Source organism: Oncorhynchus nerka, unplaced genomic scaffold (assembly GCF_034236695.1).
Source record: "Oncorhynchus nerka isolate Pitt River unplaced genomic scaffold, Oner_Uvic_2.0 unplaced_scaffold_2592, whole genome shotgun sequence".
Classification (NCBI taxonomy): Eukaryota; Metazoa; Chordata; class Actinopteri; order Salmoniformes; family Salmonidae; genus Oncorhynchus; species Oncorhynchus nerka.
The window spans coordinates 2,630-23,697 of NW_027038706.1; the positions used below are offsets into that span (position 1 = coordinate 2,630).

General features: G+C 48.5%; 1 pseudogene; it reads right to left on the reverse strand.

Moving 5' to 3' along the window:
• Window positions 1-942: 942 nt before the first annotated feature.
• Window positions 943-20,323, reverse strand: LOC135567119 (palmitoyltransferase ZDHHC1-like; annotated as a pseudogene).
• Window positions 20,324-21,068: the final 745 nt, after the last annotated feature.

Genomic DNA, 21,068 nt, shown 5'->3' on the forward strand with positions numbered 1-21,068 from the left:
CCTTCCTGTACAAATCACCTGGGAAGGCAGACGCGTTAAGGTTTCTTGCTTCCTGTACAAAATCACCTGGGATTCTTCATTCAGAGAAAGACGCTTCAACAGGAAGAAATAACAACAAGTAGAATCATACTAAAAGCTCGTGTTTTATGATAAAGGATATTAACCTGAAGGCGTGAACACAGGTAACATTTAGTGTTGTGGGGATTTTAATCATAGGGACGCATTACAAATGGAACCCTGAGCTAAGGGCTCTGGTCTAAAGTAGTGCACTATAGGGACAGGGTGCTTGGGTCCTGGTATAAAGTAGTGCACTATATAGAGAAACAGGGTGCCATTGGGTCCTGGTCTTAAGTAGTGCACTATATAGGAACAGGGTGCTTGGGTCCTGGTAAAAGTAGCACTATATAGGAACAGGGTGCCATTAAACTGGTCCAAAGTTAGTGCACTATATAGGGAACAGGGTGCCATTGGGCCCTGGTCAAAGTAGTGTACTATATAGGGAACAGGTGCCATTGGGTCCTGGTCTAAAGTAGCACTATAGGGGAACAGGGTGCCATTGGGTCCTGGTCTAAAGTAAGTGCACTATATAGGGAACAAGGGGTGCCATTGGGGATGTAATCATAGTGGAGACTGTGGTATCAAGGCTCTTCCAGGCAGAACAGACAGTCAGTCAGACAGACAGACAGTCAGTCAGAGAGTAATCCAGTCAGACAGTCAGACAGACAGACAGTCCATTCTGTTCTGCTGAGTTATTTAGTTTCATAGGTTACCATCGACACAACGCTACATCAGGGATTGTTTTCTCTATCAAAAGCAGTGTATCCTAGTCATCAAGGTAACAACGTGACAGTCAGACAGACAGCCAGCTACATAACCAGCTGATCAGTCAGCCAGCCAGCCAGCTAGTCAATCAGCCAACCAGCCAGTCAGGCAGCCAACCAGTCAGACAGCCAGCCAGCCCTCCAGCCCAGGATGCAGTGGTCCATCCTGGGGCCCAGGATGCATGGTCCATCCTGGGCCCAGGGTGCAGTGGTCCATCCTGGGGCCCAGGGTGCAGTAATCCATCCTGGGAGCTAATCTCGCCGATGGGGTGCCTGCCCTGGAGCTGTTGGAGCTGGACCCAGGACCAGGCTGCTCCCAGGCCTCTCCTACTGGCCTGTCTGCTCCTGTGTTTGTTGTCCGGTGTTGGAAACCTCCCCGGCTGTCCACTACTCCTACTAGCGTGAACCGTAGGAGGCTGGGCGGAGCCATCTCAAACTCTGCTCCCCCTCCCCCTGTCCTGCTGCTGTGTGCGGAGGACTTCCTCTTAGTCCGGGGCTGGGGCGAGGGGGATGGGGTCGGGCTGCAGGCAGCAGTGAGAGCGTTGAGAAGGCGACCCAGGCCGCTGCAGTCCCTACCCGTGAAGCGGTCCTGCACGGCGGAGGGTGCCCAGTCGATGCACGCCGCGCCGAGATCTCCTCCAGGGACTCTGCAAGTCAGTGATACTCAGCAGGGGGCCCGGCGGGCGGCACGAGTCAGGTTGGAGACAGGATGTAAGGGAGATAGTGGGGGGCTGGGAGGCCCGCAGGGAAGGAGGTGCTGGCTCAGGGAGCTGGACAGGTGGGACAGGACGTGGGGACTGGAGTTACACTGCAGGAGTCTACTGGAGAACAGGACAGGAGGAGGACAGAGAGGCGAGGAGGAGGACAGCAGGAGAAGAGGAAGACAGAGGAGAGAGGAGAGGAGGTGGACAGAGGAGAGGAGGAGGACAGCAGAGAGGAGGGGGAGAGAGGAGGACAGCAGAGGAGAAGAGAGGAGGACAGAGAGGAGAAGAGAGGAGAAAGGAGGAGGAGGAGGACAGAGGGGAGGACAGAGAGAGAGAGAGGAGGACAGAGGAGAAGAGAAGAGGACAGAGGAGAAGAGGAGGGAGGACAGAGGTAGGAGGACAGAGAGAGGAGGAGGAGGACAGCAGAGGGAAGAGAGAATAGGACAGAGAGAGGAGAAGAGAAGGGACAACAGAGGAGGCCAGGAAGGACAGACATTCACATCACAGAGCTGCTACTCAATATACATGAGAGCATAGAAATAGAATCAATAGAACAGGTCTCAACCTCTCACCATGGCGATTTGTGGGTACACTAAAAATGGCATCCCATTATGACATCATTGACTTGAAAGGAAGCCCATTTATTCCTTCTAGTTCTAATGGCTAGACGTTATAATGTCTTAGAATGCTAAATAACAGACCACATAGACTGTTGACAATTCTATACATTGAGAGAGAGAGACGACATATTAAGCCAGTGTTATAAGACATTATAAAGGCTCATACATGCTTATAACACGTTCTAAAGCTTTTTAACACAGGCGTTGTGTTTACCAACAGATACACTCATGTCACTTCAAGTAGCAGCGGACTAATGTTGTATCAGCATGTCAAGTAGCAGAGGACTGACTAATACTATATCAACATGTCAAGTAGCAGAGGACTAATGCTAAATCAGCATGTCAAGTAGCAGAGGACTAATGGTGTATCAGCATGTCAAGTAGCAGAGGACTAATGCTATATCAGCATGTCAAGTAGCAGAGGACTGACTAATGTTATATCAGCATGTCAAGTAGCAGATGACTAATGGTGTATCAGCATGTCAAGTAGCAGAGGACTAATGCTATATCAACATGTCAAGTAGCACAGGACTGACTAATGTTATATCAGCATGTCAAGTAGCAGACGACTAATGCTATATCAGCATGTCAAGTAGCAGAGGACTGAATAATGCTATATCAGCATGTCAAGTAGCAGAGGACTGACTAATGTTATATCAGCATGTCAAGTAGCAGAGGACTAATGCTATATCAACATGTCAAGTAGCACAGGACTGACTAATGTTATATCAGCATGTCAAGTAGCAGACGACTAATGCTATATCAGCATGTCAAGTAGCAGAGGACTGAATAATGCTATATCAGCATGTCAAGTAGCAGAGGACTGACTAATGTTATATCAGCATGTCAAGTAGCAGAGGACTAATGCTGTATCAGCATGTCAAGTAGCAGAGGACTGACTAATGTTATATCAGCATGTCAAGTAGCAGAGGACTAATGCTATATAAGCATGTCAAGTAGCAGAGGACTGACTAATGTTATATCAGCATGTCAAGTAGCAGAGGACTGACTAATGTTATATCAGCAAGTATATCAGCATATCAGCATGTCAAGTAGCAGAGGACTGACTAATGTTATATCAGCATGTCAAGTAGAGGAGGACTGACTAATGTTATATCAGCATGTCAAGTAGCAGAGGACTAACTAATGCTGTATCAGCATGTCAAGTAGCAGAGGACTGACTAATGCTATATCAGCATGTGAAGTAGCAGAGGACTGACTAATGCTGTATCAGCATGTCAAGTAGCAGAGGACTGACTAATGTTATATCAGCATGTCAAGTAGCAGAGGACTAATGCTATATTAGCATGTCAAGTAGCAGAGGACTGACTAATGTTATATCAGCATGTCAAGTAGCAGAGGACTGACTAATGCTATATCAGCATGTCAAGTAGCAGAGGACTAATGCTATATCAGCATGTCAAGTAGAAGAGGACTGAATAATGCTATATCAGCATGTCAAGTAGCAGGGACTAATGCTATATCAGCATGTCAAGTAGCAGAGGACTAATGTTATATCAGCATGTCAAGTAGCAGAGGACTGAATAATGCTATATCAACATGTCAAGTAGCTGAGGAGTGACTAATGCTATATCAGCATGTCAAGTAGAGGTGGACTAATGTTATATCAGCATGTCAAGTAGCAGAGGACTAATGTTATATCAGCATGTCAAGTAGCAGAGGACTGACTAATGTTATATCAGCATGTCAAGTAGAAGAGGACTGACTAATGTTATATCAGCATGTCAAGTAGCAGAGGACTGAATAATGCTATATCAGCATGTCAAGTAGCAGGGACTAATGCTATATCAGCATGTCAAGTAGCAGAGGACTAATGTTATATCAGCATGTCAAGTAGAAGAGGACTGACTAATGCTATATCAGCATGTCAAGTAGCAGAGGACTGAATAATGCTATATCAGCATGTCAAGTAGCAGGGACTAATGCTATATCAGCATGTCAAGTAGCAGAGGACTAATGTTATATCAGCATGTCAAGTAGCAGAGGTCTAATGTTATATCAGCATGTCAAGTAGCAGAGGACTAATGTTATATCAGCATGTCAAGTAGCAGAGGACTGACTAATGTTATATCAGCATGTCAAGTAGCAGAGGACTGACTAATGTTATATCAGCATGTCAAGTAGCAGAGGACTGACTAATGCTATATCAGCATGTCAAGTAGCAGAGGACTAATGTTATATCAGCATGTCAAGTAGCAGAGGACTGACTAATGTTATATCAGCATGTCAAGTAGCAGAGGTCTAATGTTGTATCAGCATGTCAAGTAGCAGAGGACTGACTAATGTTATATCAGCATGTCAAGTAGAAGAGGACTGACTAATGCTATATCAGCATGTCAAGTAGCAGAGGTCTAATGTTATATCAGCATGTCAAGTAGCAGAGGACTAATGTTATATCAGCATGTCAAGTAGCAGAGGTCTAATGTTATATCAGCATGTCAAGTAGCAGAGGACTAATGTTATATCAGCATGTCAAGTAGCAGAGGTCTAATGTTATCAGCATGTCAAGTAGCAGAGGTCTAATGTTATATCAGCATGTCAAGTAGCAGAGGTCTAATGTTATATCAGCATGTCAAGTAGCAGAGGTCTAATGTTATATCAGCATGTCAAGTAGCAGAGGTCTAATGTTATATCAGCATGTCAAGTAGCAGAGGACTGACTAATGTTATATTATTTTTTATTATGCTAACTAGATTTCTGCGGGGGCACGGACATCGACCTTAGGGGGTTAAGGTTAGGGGGGTAAGGTTAGGGGGGGTAAGGTTAGAGTTAGGGTTAGGGTTATGGTTAGGTTTAGGTTTACGGTTAGAGGTTGGGCTTATGGTTTACGGTTAGAGGTTATGTTTAGGTTTACGGTTAGAGGTTAGGCTTATGGGTTATGGTTAGGTTTACTGTTAGGGTTAGGTTTACGGTTAGGTTTATGGGTTATGGTTAGGTTTACGATTAGGGTTATGGGTTATGGTTAGGTTTACGGTTAGAGGTTATGGGTTAGGTTTACGGTTAGAGGTTATGGGTTAGGGTTAGGTTTACGGTTAGAGGTTAGGCTTATGGTTAGGTTTAGGTTTACGGGTTATGGTTAGGTTTACGGTTAGAGGTTAGGCTTATGGTTAGGTTTAGGTTTACGGGTTATGGTTAGGTTTACGGTTAGAGGTTAGGCTTATGGTTAGGTTTAGGTTTACGGGTTATGGTTAGGTTTACGGTTAGAGGTTAGGCTTATGGTTAGGTTTAGGTTTACGGGTTAGGGAAAATAGGATTTTGAATGGAAATCTATTTTAGGTCCCCACAAGGATAGTAAAACCGAAAGAGTGTGTGGTTCTGTGGTGTTGAAGGCCAGGGCTTTGTGTGTGTGTGGTTCTGTAGTGTTGAAGGCCAGGGCTTTGTGTGTGTGTGGTTCTGTAGTGTTGAAGGCCAGGGCTTTGTGTGTGTGTGGTTCTGTAGTGTTGAAGGCCAGGGCTTTGTGTGTGTGTGGTTCTGTAGTGTTGAAGGCCAGGGCTTTGTGTGTGTGTGGTTCTGTAGTGTTGAAGGCCAGGGCTTTGTGTGTGTGTGGTTCTGTAGTGTTGAAGGCCAGGGCTTTGTGTGTGTGTGGTTCTGTAGTGTTGAAGGCCAGGGCTTTGTGTGTGTGGTCTCACCAGGTTCTGTAGTGTTGAAGGCCGGGGCTTTGTGTGTGTGGTCTCACCAGGTTCTGTAGTGTTGAAGGCCGGGGCTTTGTGTGTGTGGTCTCACCAGGTTCTGTAGTGTTGAAGGCCGGGGCTTTGTGTGTGTGGTCTCACCAGGTTCTGTAGTGTTGAAGGCCGGGGCTTTGTGTGTGTGGTTCTGTAGTGTTGAAGGCTGGGGCTTTGTGTGTATGGTCTGACCAGGTTCTGTAGTGTTGGTGGCCGGGGCTTTGTGTGTGTGTGGTTCTGTAGTGTTGAAGGCCAGGGCTTTGTGTGTGTGTGGTTCTGTAGTGTTGAAGGCCGGGGCTTTGTGTGTGTGTGGTCTCACCAGGTTCTGTAGTGTTGAAGGCCGGGGCTTTGTGTGTGTGGTCTCACCAGGTTCTGTAGTGTTGAAGGCCAGGGCTTTGTGTGTGTGGTCTCACCAGGTTCTGTAGTGTTGAAGGCTGGGGCTTTGTGTGTGTGGTCTCACCAGGTTCTGTAGTGTTGAAGGCCAGGGCTGTGTGTGTGTGGTCTCACCAGGTTCTGTAGTGTTGAAGGCCGGGGCTTTGTGTGTGTGGTCTCACCAGGTTCTGTAGTGTTGAAGGTGGGGCTGTGTGTGTGTGGTCTCACCAGGTTCTGTAGTGTTGAAGGTGGGGCTGTGTGTGTGTGGTCTCACCAGGTTCTGTAGTGTTGAAGGCTGGGGCTTTGTGTGTGTGGTCTCACCAGGTTCTGTAGTGTTGAAGGCCGGGCTTTGTGTGTGTGGTCTCACCAGGTTCTGTAGTGTTGAAGGCCAGGGCTTTGTGTGTGTGGTCTCACCAGGTTCTGTAGTGTTGAAGGCCGGGGCTTTGTGTGTGTGGTCTCACCAGGTTCTGTAGTGTTGAAGGCTGGGTCTCTGTTTTGCTGGTCTCAGTGGAGGCAGTCGTTGATCACCTCCGCTGGCACTTTGTGGACTTTCCTCTTTTTCTTCTGCAAAGGAGACCAGGAAGCATCATTCAACACACACATGGTTCACATGAAGGTCAGAGACCAGGAAGCATCTTTCAACACACATGAAGGTCAGAGACCAGGAAGCATCATTCACACACACATGGTTCACATGAAGGTCAGAGACCAGGAAGCATCATTCAACACACACATGGTTCACATGAAGGTCAGAGACCAGGAAGCATCTTTCAACACACACATGAAGGTCAGAGACCAGGAAGCATCATTCAACACACACATGGTTCACATGAAGGTCAGAGACCAGGAAGCATCATTCAACACACACATGGTTCACATGAAGGTCAGAGACCAGGAAGCATCTTTCAACACACACATGAAGGTCAGAGACCAGGAAGCATCTTTCAACACACACATGAAGGTCAGAGACCAGGAAGCATCATTCAACACACACATGGTTCACATGAAGGTCAGAGACCAGGAAGCATCATTCAACACACACATGGTTCACATGAAGGTCAGAATGAAGGATGTTGGTTATAGCTTTGTTTCCATGATTGCCTTCATTTCTTACCCTTGTTTATGTGTTCTCTCACACAGTGTGTGTGTGTGTGTGTGTGTGTGTGTGTGTGTGTGTGTACCTGGATGTGTTGTCGTGGTGCAGCTCTATGCTCAGTAGAGACGGTGTGTGTGTGTGTGTGTGTGTGTGTGTGTACCTGGATGTGTTTTCGTGGTGCAGCTCTGTGCTCAGTAGAGACGGTGGGTGTGTGTGTGTGTGTGTGTGTGTGTGTGTGTACCTGGATGTGTTTCCGTGGTGCAGCTCTGTGCTCAGTAGAGACGGTGTGTGTGTGTGTGTGTACCTGGATGCGTTTCCGTGGTGCAGCTCTGTGCTCAGTAGAGACGGTGTGTGTGTGTGTGTGCGTGTGTGTGTGTGTGTGTGTGTGTGTGTGTACCTGGATGTGTTGTCGTGGTGCAGCTCTGTGCTCAGTAGAGACGGTGTGTGTGTGTGTGTACCTGGATGCGTTTCCGTGGTGCAGCTCTGTGCTCAGTAGAGACGGTGTGTGTGTGTGTGTGTGTGTGTGTGTGTGTGTACCTGGATGTGTTGTCGTGGTGCAGCTCTGTGCTCAGTAGAGACGGTGTGTGTGTGTGTGTGTGTGTGTACCTGGATGCGTTTCCGTGGTGCAGCTCTGTGCTCAGTACAGACGGTGTGTGTGTGTGTGTGTGTGTGTGTGTACCTGGATGTGTTTCCGTGGTGCAGCTCTGTGCTCAGTAGAGACGGTGGGTAACTGCTCCTCTTCGACCATCCTGCTGGATGAACTATGAACTCTGCCGTTGCCATAGTACCTGACCCGCAACACAGACAGGAAGTTACAACATCCACTACAACAGTCACCTCACCTTAGTTACAACACCCACTACAACAGTCACCTCACCTTAGTTACAACACCCACTACAACAGTCATCTCTCACTGTGCCTTAGTTACAACACCCACTACAACAGTCACCTCTCACTGTGCCTTAGTTTACAACACCCACTACAACAGTCACCTCTCACTGTGCCTTAGTTACAACACCCACTACAACAGTCACCTCTCACTGTGCCTTAGTTACAACACCCACTACAACAGTCACCTCTCACTGTGCCTTAGTTACAACACCCACTACAACAGTCACCTCTCACTGTGCCTTAGTTACAACACCCACTACAACAGTCACCTCACCTTAGTTACAACACCCACTACAGCAGTCACCTCTCACTGTGCCTTAGTTACAACACCCACTACAACAGTCACCTCACCTTAGTTACAACACCCACTACAGCAGTCACCTCTCACTGTGCCTTAGTTACAACACCTTACAACAGTCACCTCTCACTGTGCCTTAGTTACAACACCCACTACAACAGTCACCTCTCACTGTGCCTTAGTTACAACACCCACTACAACAGTCACCTCTCACTGTGCCTTAGTTACAACACCCACTACAACAGTCACCTCTCACTGTGCCTTAGTTACAACACCCACTACAACAGTCACCTCTCACTGTGCCTTAGTTACAACACCCACTACAACAGTCACCTCTCACTGTGCCTTAGTTACAACACCCACTACAACAGTCACCTCTCACTGTGCCTTAGTTACAACACCCACTACAACAGTCACCTCTCACTGTGCCTTAGTTACAACACCACTACTACAGTCACCTCTCACTGTGCCTTAGTTACAACACCCACTACAACAGTCACCTCTCACTGTGCTTTAGTTACAACACCCACTACAACAGTCACCTCTCACTGTGCCTTAGTTACAACAGTCACCTCTCACTGTGCCTTAGTTGCAACACCCACTACAACAGTCACCTCTCACTGTGCCTTAGTTATAACACCCACTACAAGTCACCTCTCACTGTGCCTTAGTTACAACACCCACTATAACAGTCACCTCTCACTGTGCCTTAGTTACAACACCCACTACAACAGTCACCTCTCACTGTGCCTTAGTTACAACACCCACTACAACAGTCACCTCTCACTGTGCATTAGTTACAACACCCACTACAACAGTCACCTCTCACTGTGCCTTAGTTACAACACCCACTACAACAGTCACCTCTCACTGTGCCTTAGTTACAACACCCACTACAACAGTCACCTCTCACTGTGCCTTAGTTACAACACCCACTACAACAGTCACCTCTCACTGTGCCTTAGTTACAACACCCACTACAACAGTCACCTCTCACTGTGCATTAGTTAACAGTCAACACTCACTGTGCCTTAGTTACAACACCCACTACAACAGTCACCTCTCACTGTGCCTTACAACAGACCTCGCCTTTTACAACACCCACTACAACAGTCACCTCTCACTGTGCCTTAGTTACAACACCCACTACAACAGTCACCTCTCACTACTTTAGTTACAACACCCACTACAACAGTCACCTGACACTGTGCCTTAGTTAAACACACACTACAACAGTCACCTCTCACTGTGCCTTACCCACTACAACAGTCACCTCTCACTGTGCCTTAGTTAAAACACCCACTACAACAGTCACCTCTCACTGTGCCTTAGTTACAACAACTAGTCACCTCTCACTGTGCCTTAGTTACAACACCCACTACAACAGTCACCTCTCACTGTACTTTAGTTACAACACCCACTACAACAGTCACCTCTCAACAGTTACAACACCCCTACAACAGTCACTGTGCCTTGTTACAACACCCACTACAACAGTCACCTCACCTCGCCTTATAGTTCACTACAACAGTCCTCTCACTGTGCCTTAGTTACAACACCCACTACAACAGTCACCTCTCACTGTGCCTTAGTTACAACACCCACTACAACAGTCACCTCTCACTGTGCCTTAGTTACAACACCCACTACAACAGTCACCTCTCACCTGCCCCTTAGTTACAACACCCACTACAACAGTCACCTGACACTGTGCCTTAGTTACAACACCCACTACAACAGTCACCTCTCACTGTTTACAACACCCACTACAGCAGTCACCTCACTGTGCCTTAATTAAAACACCCACACAACAGTCACCTCTCACTGTGCCTTAGTTACAACAGTCACCTCTCACTGTGCCTTAGTTACAACAGTCACCTCTCACTGTGCCTTAGTTACAACACCCACTACAACAGTCACCTCTCACTGTGCCTTAGTTAAAACACCACTACAACAGTCACCTCTCACTGTGCCTTAGTTACAACACCCACTACAACAGTGCCCTCACTGTGCCTTAGTTGCAACACCCACTACAACAGTCACCTCTCACTGTGCCTTAGTTACAACACCCACTACAACAGTCACCTCCTGTGCCTTAGTTACAACACCCACTACAACCACCTCTCACTGTGCCTTAGTTACAACAGTCACCTCTCACTGTGCCTTAGTTACAACACCACTACAACAGTCACCTCTCACTGTGCCTTAGTTACAACACCCACTACAACAGTCACCTCTCACTATTGCCTTAGTTACAACACCCACTACAACAGTAGTCTACTACTGCACCAAACACACTAAAGGCTGTCAAGGCACCGGAGGGACTGAAGGCGTGTGGATGAAAACCCCCAGCCAGTTAAGGAGGACATTACCATTCAACACACATCCCGCGAGGGGTTGCCACATTCTGGTAACTTTCCCCAAATTCTCAGTTTTTCTAAGAAAATCTCTGTCAGGAGGGCTTAGGAAATTCAGGAGTCCTCCTGGAAAACCAGCAGGGAATTATGGGAAGAAATTAGTGGAATTTCTGCAACTTGAACTACAAAGAGAACAGAATAACAACTCACTCTAGCCCCCCGGCTGCAGCCAGCGGGTGGTAGGATCCTCCACCTCCATCTCCAGGGTTGGTATAGCCCAGAGTCCCAGTAGCTTACATCCTGAGATGGAGGGAGAGGGGAGGTTAAAGAGGAAGTGGGGGAGTTAAAGAGAAGAGGAGTAGGGAGAAGGAGGGGGAGAGAGAGAGAGAAAGAGAGAGAGGGGTAGGGAGAAGGAGAGAAAGAAAGAGGTAGAGAGGTAGGAGAAGAAGGAGGGGAGAGAGAGAGGGAGAGGTAGGGAGGTTAAAGAAGAGAGAGGGAGAGAGAGAGGAGAGGTAGGGAGGATTAAAGAGAGAGAATGGAGTGCAATGGCTAAATGAGGGCATCACTGACTGGACAAGAGTCAGGAGGAACTGAAGAGACCAGAGGCCAGTCCAGATGGAACAGACAGACAGACAGCACCCTGTAGTGATGGAACAGACAGACAGCACCCTGTAGTGATGGATCAGACAGACAGCACCCTGTAGTGATGGAACAGATAGACAGCACCCTTAGTGTGATCCAGACAGACAGACAGCACCCTGGTGATGGGAGACAAACAGACAGACAGCACCTCTGTAGTGATGGAACAGACAGACAGACAGCACCCTGTAGTGATGGAACAAACAGACAGCACCCTGTAGTGATGGAACAGACAATTAGACAGCACCCTGTAGTGATGGAACAGACAGACAGCACCCTGTAGTGATGGAGCAAAGATGACAGACACCCTGTAGTGATGGAACAGATAGACAGCACCCTGTAGTGATGGAACAGACAGACAGCACCCTGTAGTGATGGAACAGACATACAGACAGACAGACAGCACCCTGTAGTGATGGAACAGACAGACAGACAGCACCCTGTAGTGATGGAACAGACAGACAGACAGACAGACAGACAGACAGACAGCACCCTGTAGTGATGGAACAAACAGACAGACAGACAGACAGCACCCTGTAGTGATGGAACAGACAGACAGCACCCTGTAGTGATGGAACAGACAGACAGACAGACAGACAGCACCCTGTAGTGATGGATCAGACAGACAGACAGCACCCTGTAGTGATGGAACAGACAGACAGACAGCACCTGTAGTGATGGAACAGACTTGAACAGACAGCACCCTGTAGTGATGGAACAGACAGACAGACAGCACCCTGTAGTGATGAACAGACAGAGGCCGCACCCTGTAGAGACTGGAAAAGACAGACAGCACCCTGTAGTGATGGAACAGACAGACAGCACCCTGGTGATAGAACAGACAGACAGACAGATAGCACCCTGCAGCATGGAACAGACAGACAGACAGACAGACAGACAGACAGACATACAGCACCCTGTAGTGATGGAACAAACAGAGAGACAGACAGACAGACAGACGGAGCAGACAGACAGACAGACAGCACCCTGTAGTGATGGAACAAACAGACAGACAGACAGACAGACAGACAGACAGCACCCTGTAGTAGGAGGAACAGACAGACAGACAGACAGACAGCACCCTGTAGTGATGGAACAGACAGACAGACAGCACCCTGTAGTGATGGAACAGACAGACAGACAGACAGACAGCACCCTGTAGTGATGGAACAGACAGACAGCACCCACATAGTGATGGAACAGACAACAGACAGACAGACAGACTTGTTCTGGTAACTACCCGTGTAGAACCAGTGAAGGTACTAACTTGTTCTGGTAACTACTAGTGTAGAACCAGAGTCTGGTCAGGGTACTAACTTGTTCTGGTAACTACTTTAGAATCCAGAGTCTATTTAGACTAGTATGCAGGTGCACAGAAGGATGGCACTAGCCAGGTCTGGCTTAAGGTCAGGAACAGGCCCGTCTGGCAGGAGGTTTCAGTGGAGATATTAGAGTCTGGGTGATGAGGCTCAGTGGAGGCTTCAGCAGAGTCCAGCAGAGGCTCAGCAGAGATGGTTGAGTCTGGGGTGGGAGGCGAGGTTTCAGTGAGATGGAGCAGAGTTCAGTGAGGTCATGAGATATAGAGTCAGAGGCTTCAGTGAGATGGTTAGAGTTCCAGTGGAGGTTTCAGTGAGGTGGTTAGAGTCTGGGTGAGGTTTCAATGAGGTGGTTAGAGTCTGGGTGAGGTGAGGTTTCAGTGAGATGGTTAGAGTCTGGGTGAGGTTTCAGTGAGATGGTTAGAGTCTGGGTGAGGTTTCAGTGAGATAGTTGGAAGTCTGGGTGAGTTTTCAGTGAGGTGGTTAAGTCTGGTGAGGTTTCAGTGAGATGGTTAGAGTCTGGGTGAGGTGGGGAGAGGTTTCAGTGAGTGATGGTTAGAGTCTGGGTGAGGTTTCAGTGAGGTGGTTAGAGTCTGGGTGAGGTTTCAGTGAGGTGGTTAGAGTCTGGGTGAGGTTTCAGTGAGGTGCTAAGGGTCTGGGTGAGGTTTCAGTGAGGTGGTTAGGAGTCTGGGTGAGGTTTCAGTGAGGTGGTTAGAGTCTGGGTGAGGTTTTAGTGAGATGGAGAGTCTGGGTGAGGTTTCAGTGAGATGGTTAGAGTCTGGGTGAGGTTTCAGTGAGGTGGTTAGAGTCTGGGTGAGGAGGAGGTTTCAGTGAGATGGTTAGAGTCTGGGTGAGGTGAGGTTTCAGTGAAGTGGTTAGGTCTGGGTGAGGTTTCAGTGAGGTGGTTAGAGTCTGGGTGAGGTGAGGTTTCACTGAGCCTCAGGGCTCAGCTTAGTATTGGTTATGAGGAATCCGTGTGGTTTTGTCAGCCTGCTGTGAGTTATAGGAGAGCACTGTGTTTTATAAGGTGGGTTATAGTTCGGTTAGACAGAGAGCCTTTGTCCCAAATGGCACCCTATCCCCTATATAGTGGCACTACTTTCAACCAGAGCCCTATTCCCCCTATAGTGGTACTACTATAGACCAGAGCCCTATTCCTATATAGTGGTACTACTATAGACCAGAGCCCTATTCCCTATATAGTGGTACTACTATAGACCAGAGCCCTATTCCCTATATAGTGGTACTACTATAGACCAGAGCCCTATTCCCTAGTGTACTACTATAGACCAGATCCCTATTCCCTATAGTGGTACTACTATAGACCAGAGCCCTATTCCCTATATAGTGGTACTACTATAGACCAGAGCCCTATTCTCTATATAGTACACTACTTTCAACCAGAGCCCATGTGGACTGCCGCAAACTTCTGTTTGACAGGACTACTGTGTGTGTGTGTGTGTGTGTTGCACGATCGGTTTCTTTTGTGAGTGAAGGTGCAGCTGGTGTGGGTGATGTTAGTCCCATCAACTGTTGGGTTTGGTCACAGCCAGACAACCCAGGCCAAACTGGCAGAGTGCCACCATGTTACCCAAACTCCAGCATGCAGCCAATTGAGAGAGCAACCAACATCACAGGGCAGGAGGTGTGTGTGTGTGTGTGTGTGTGTAAGGACTTGTAAGTCTGCATTTGACGGTGTGATTGTGGACAGGCGGTTCGTGTGAAGTCAGAGTCAGTAACTACTGTGACAGGTGTAAGTCAGGTCGCAGAGTAGCCTAGTGGTTAGAGCGTTGACTAGTAACGCAAGGTTGCGAGTTCAAACTCCGAGCTGACAAGGTACAAATCTGTCTTCTGACCATGAACAGGCAGATTAACCCCTGTTTCTGAGGCCGTCATTGAAAAATAAGAATATGTTCTTAATCGAAAGCTTGCCTAGTTAAATAAGGTTAAAAAAAATAAAAATAAAATAAGTCAGGTCCGGTAACTATCAGGACAGGTGTGAAGTCAGGGTCGGTATTATCAGGACAGTGTAAAGTCAGGTCAGTAACTATCAGGACAGTGTAAAGTCAGAGTCAGTATTTCAGACAGGTGTAACATTGCAACTATCAGGACAGGTGTAAAGTCAGGGTCGCAATTATATCAGGTGTAAAGTCAGGGTCAGTATTATATCAGACAGGTGTGTCAGGTCAGTAACTATCCAGGACAGGTGTAAAGTCAGGGTCAGTAACTATCAGGACAGGTAAAGTCAAGTCAGTATTATATCAGGACAGGTGTAGGTGAAGTCAGGGTCAGTAACTATCAGGACAGGTGTAAAGTCAGGGTCAGGTGTGGAAATTTATCAGGACAGGTGAAATCAGGGTCAGTATTATATCAGGACAGGTGAAGCCAGGGTCAGTAACTATCAGGACAGGTGTGAAAACCAGGGGGCCGAGGAGGTCGGTATGTACCACTGTCCTAGTGGTGTAGTCAGCCGAGGAGGCTTTCTCTGGAGCATGTACCACTGTCCTAGTGGTGTAATCCCAGCCAGGGAGGTCAGAATGTACTACTGTCCTAGTGGTGTAGTCAGCCGAGGGGAGGCCTTCAGAATGTACTACTGTCCTAGTGGGGAATAAATGCCGAGGGAGCTCAGAATGTACCACTGTCCTAGTGGTAGTCAGCCGAGGAGGTCAGAATGCACACTGTCCTAGTGGGTGTAATCCAGCCAGGAGGAATCCAGAATGTACTACTGTCCCAGTGGTGTAGTCAGCAGGGAGGTTAATGTACCACTGTCCTAGTGGTGTAGTCAACAGGAGATTTGAAAAGCAACACCACTATCCAGTGGGAGGTCGAGGCCGAGGAGTCAGTATGTACCACCATCCCAGTGGTATGGTCAGGCCCAGGAGTCAGTCACTGTCCCAGTGGTGTGTACCGAGGTGGAGGCCCGTGGCGGCCACTGTCCTAGTGGTGTAGTCAGCCGTGGAGGCCGAGGAGGTCGGGCGTACCACTGTCCTAGTGGTGTAATCCAGCCGAGGAGGTCAGAGGCTCACTGTCCTAGTGGTGCAGGCCAGCCGAGGATCCCTACCACCATCCCAGTGTAGTCCCAGCCGAGGGAGGTCAGCCATGTGCACCACTGTCCCAGTGGTGGAGTCAGCCCAGGGAGGCCGAGTCCAGTGGTGCAGTCAGCCCAGGGAGGCCACTGTCACTGTCCTAGTGGTGTAGTCAGCCCAAGGAGGTCAATGCCACTGTCCAGTGGTGTAGTCAGCCGAGGAGGTCGGGTATGTACCACTGTCCCAGGTCAGCGGAGGGAGGCCGAGGAGGTCATGCCCAGGGAGTCAGCCGAGGAGGTATGTACCACTGTCCTAGTGGTGTAGTCAGCCAGGGAGGTCTGTATGTACCACTGTCCTAGTGGTGTAGTAGGATCAATGTACCCAAGGAGTGGGGGTCGAGGAGGTCATGGCACCACTGTCCTGGTAGTGGGTCAGCGAGGGAAGATGGGTATGTACCACTGTCTAGTGGTGTAGTCGGCCTGGGGGTCAGTATGCAGGCCACTGTCCTAGTGGTGTGATCAGCCTAGGAGGCCAGCATGTACCACTATCCTAGTGGTGCAGTCAGCCGAGGAGGCGAGGGAGGTCAGTGGTGTACGCTGCAGGCCGAGGATCCATGTACCACTGTCCCAGTGGTGTAGTCAGCCGAGGAGGCCAGTATGTACTACTGTCTAGTGGTAGTCCAGCCGAGGGAGGCAGTATGTACCTGTCCTAGTGGTGTAGTCAGCCCAGGGAGGTCGATGTACTACTGTCCTAGTGGTGTAGCCGCCCAAGGACTCAGGTGTCTGTCCTAGTGGTGTAGTCAGCGAGGGAGGCCCAGGCATGCACTACTGTCCTAGTGGTGGTCAGCCCAGGGAGGTCCAGCAGTACCCACTGTCCTGGTGTAGTCAGCCCAGGAGGTCAGTATGCACGACTGTCCTCAGTGGTGTAATCGGGGCCGAGGAGGGTCAGGGCATGTACTACTGTCCCTGAAGTGTGCAGTCAGCCGAGGGAGGTCAGTATGTACCACTGTCCTAGTGGTGTAGTCAGCCGAGGGAGGTCGGTATGTACCACTGTCTAGTGGTGTAGCTTGGCCCAGGGGAGGTCGGGTGGCGTACTACTGTCCTAGTGGTGTAGTCAGGAGGTCAGTATGTACCAAGAGAGGTCGGTGTGTACATTTGTCTAGTGGTGTAGTCGGAAGGCCGAGGAGGTCAGTATGTACCACTGTCCTAGTGGTGTAGTCAGCCGAGGAGGTCCAGGTGAGTGCTGCACTACTGTCCCAGTGGTGCATGTCAGGCCGGGAGAGGCCGAGGGGAGGTCGGGTAGTGTACTACCGTGGTAACCCACGCCATAGGTTACCGTTCCCTGGCGTGTCACATGGGCTGAGGCTGGCGTTGGCTGCAACGTGAGTGTGTTGCATGCTCTCTCTCTCTCTCTCTAAGAACGATGGACGTCAGGTCCCCTTTAATAGTAGTCACCTAATCTGTTCTGCCCACTGAGTCAGTCAGAGAGAGTTCAGAGGCATTATGTTCATCCCCAAATGGCACCCTGACTCCCACGTTCAGCACTAGTTCTGACCTAGAGCCCTATGAGTAGTGCACATTAGTTCTGACCTAGAGCCCTCATGAGTAGTGCACCTAGGTTCCTGAACCTAGAGCTCCTATGAGATAGTGCACTAGTTCTGACCTAGAGCCCTATGAGTAGTGCACTAGTTCTGACCTCAGAGCCTCTCAGAGTAGTGCACTAGTTCTGACCTAGAGCCCTACAGTGTGCACTAACTGTCCAGAGCTCTGAGTGACTGGTCTGACCTAGAGCCCTCTGAGCAGTGCACTAGTTCTGACCTAGGAGCCCTATGAGTGGTGCACTAGTTCTGACCCTGAGAGCCCTATGAGTGGTGCACCAGTTCTGACCTGAGAGCCCTCGAGTAGTGCACTACATAAGGGAACATGAGTGCTGCATTGGAGACTACTCTATGTTTGAATGGACATGATCATTAGTAACTGATGTCACTATGATACTGGCATGGCTTACTAACACACCAAGGGCACTGGGCGAGAGAGATGATGACATTACCACATGATACGCAGCGCACTGAGTGATTTGAGAGAGAGAGAGAGAGAGAGAGAGAGAGAGGCAGAGAGCAGAGAGAGAGAGAGAGAGAGAGAGAGAGGGAGACAGAGAGAGAGACAGACAGAGAGAGAGAGACAGAGAGAGAGAGAGACAGAGAGAGAGAGAGAGAGAGAGAGAGAGAGAGAGAGAGAGAGAGAGAGAGAGAGAGAGAGAGAGAGAGAGAGAGACAGAGAGAAGAGAGGGTGAAGAGAGAAGACAGAGAGAGAGAGACAGAGAGAGAGAGAGAGAGAGAGAGACAGAGAGAGAGAGAGAGCGAGAGACACAGAGAGAGAGAGAGCACAGAGAGAGAGAGACGACAGAGAGAGCGTTAGAGAGAGCATGTCAGAGAGTAGAGAGATCAGACAGCGAGGGCACAGAGAGAGACCGCCAGAGTAGATGCTGTCGCATGAGAGAGCATGTGTTAGAGAGTAGTACAGCTGTTTCAGAGACGAGAGACAGAGAGAGAGAGAGAGCATTGATGTCAGCAGAATGCGTAGAGACAGTAGAGAGCAGAGCGTGACAGAGAGAGAGAGAGACAGAGAGAGAGAGAGAGAGAGAGAGAGCAGAGAGGGACACAGAGAGAGAGAGCAGAGAGAGAGAGCACCACATGCCATGAGAGAGAGACAGAGCAGAGAGAGAGAGACCAGAGAGAGATGTTAGATGCCAGCACAGAGAGAGACGCAGACAGACAGCAGAGAGACAGAGAGAGACAGAGAGAGAGAGAGAGAGAGAGAGAGAGACAGATGAGAGAGAGACAGACAGAGAGAGACAGATGAGAGAGAGACAGACAGAGAGAGAGACAGACAGAGAAGAGCGAGAGACAGAGAAGAACGTGGTGAGACAGACAGAAGGAACGTGTGAGACACTTAGACAGAGAGGGTGTGAGACAGAGAGGGTGTGCTCTGAAGTGTCTGTGCTGCAGGAAACAGGTGGGAGGCTGGACAACAGCAAGAAGCAGGACGTAAAATCTGTGGAATTCCATCAAGGATTGAATCTGAGAGGTACACATTGGCCGATTAGTTCCTGAGCGGGTTTCCCCACAAGCCCCTCTTGGTGGGGTATCAGTTCCAGCTCCTGACGTGGAGGGGGTGTGTGTGTGTGTGTGTGTGTGTGTGTGTGTGTACACTGACACCACAGAGATAAATAGCTAATAAAGCAAATCATCAAGCCACAGACAGTTGCTGGTGAGTTCAGCTGAGGCAGAACAGACAGTTAGTAGAGTCTGGTCTGAGGAACAGACAGTCAGGGTGAGTCTGGTCTCAGGAAACAGACAGTTAGTGAGTCTGGTCTGAGACAGAACAGACAGTTAGTGAGTCTGGTCTGAGGTAGAACAGTTAGTGAGTCTGGTCTATGTAGAACAGACAGTTAGTGAGTCTGGTCTGAGGTAGAACAGACAGTTAGTGAGTCTGGTCTGAGGTAGAACGGAGAGTTAGTGAGTCTGGTCTGAGGTAGAACAGACAGTTAGTGAGTCTGGTCTGAGACAGAACAGACAGTTAGTGAGTCTGGTCTGAGGTAGAACAGACAGTTAGTCTGGTCTGAGGTAGAACAGACAGTTAGTGAGTCTGGTCTCTGGTAGAACAGACAGTTAGTGAGTCTGGGTTGAGGTAGAACAGACAGTTGGTGAGTCTGGTCTGAGGTAGAACCAGCATGAGTCTTGATGAGGTAGAACAGACAGTTAGAGTCTGAGTTTGAGGCATATAAATAGACAGTTGCCAGTGAGTTTCTGAGACCAGCGTGACCTTGATGAGGTAGAACAGACAGAGTGAGTCATGGTTGAGTGAACAGACAGTGAGTCTGGTCCCCTCAGACATTGAGTCTGGTCCTGGACGTGATGCGTAGTCTGGTCTGAGGTAGAACAGACAGTTAGTGAGTCTGGTCTTAGTGCATTTATATTGAGTCCCCTCCCATTTAGAACAGACAGCGTACCTTGATGAGGTAGAACAGACAGTTAGAGAGTCTACCTGGGAGGTAGAAAGATCCCATTTCCCTGGAGTCTGGTCTGAGGTAGAACAGACAGTGAGTCTGGTCTGAGGTAGAACAGACAGTCAGCGTACCTTGATGAGGTAGGATGGAAGGAAAGAGACATTGTTTAGTGCATATAAATGGCCCCTCCCATTTCCCTGGACCAGCGTACCTTGATGAGGTTGGACAGGTAGAAAGAGACATGGTTTAGTGCATATAAATGGCCCCTCCCATTTCCCTGGACCAGCGTACCTTGATGAGGTAGGATGGAAGGAAAGAGACATTGTTTAGTGCATATAAATGGCCCCTCCCATTTCCCTGGACCAGCGTACCTTGATGAGGTTGGATTTAGGAGGCGCTGCTTGGGTCCCTGTCCTCCTTTACTGAGGTCTCTGGGCTCCTGGCGATGCCTCTGTCTGACAATGTACTCATAGGTATTCAGACGGTTCCACACTGTAAACGGAGAGAGAGGAGGCTAGCGACACACACACACACACACACACACACACCACACCCACCCATCCACACACACACCCACACCCACACACACCCACACCCACACACACACCCACACACACACACCCACACACACCTACACACACACACACCTGAATCTCATGAAATCTTGCATCAAGGATCATCAACTAGATTCAGCTACAAGATGTTTTTTATTTTCTTGTGTGGACGGTTTGAGGGCCAGACCATAAAACCAATTAATTTGTAGATTATGAAATTGACGCAAAAATCCCAAACAGATTTTATATTTAATAAAAACATAATCATTTCAAATGTTGATTACATTGATACAGAATCAAGCATCTTTCTGCTTATGAGTGGAATTCCTAGGGAACGTGCTTCTACTAAATTGCTTGCTGTTTGGGGTTTTAGGCTGGGTTTCTGTACAGCACTTTGAGATATCAGCTGATGTATTATTATAAATACATTTGATTTATTTGATACACAATCACATCTTTCTGTTTTGAGTGGAATTACTTGGGGGAACAGATTTACTAAATTAAAATCATTTTGAGGTTATTATTTTTATTTATTATTATTTATTTATTTATTCATCTTTTTATGTCCAAAAAATTATTTTTTGTCTCAGAAAAACTTTTGGGCCAAATAAAATTGTCCGTGAGCTGAATTTTCTGCCAGTTGGCGATCTCAGCCTTCCATCATCAAGTAAGGAAGCAGCCTT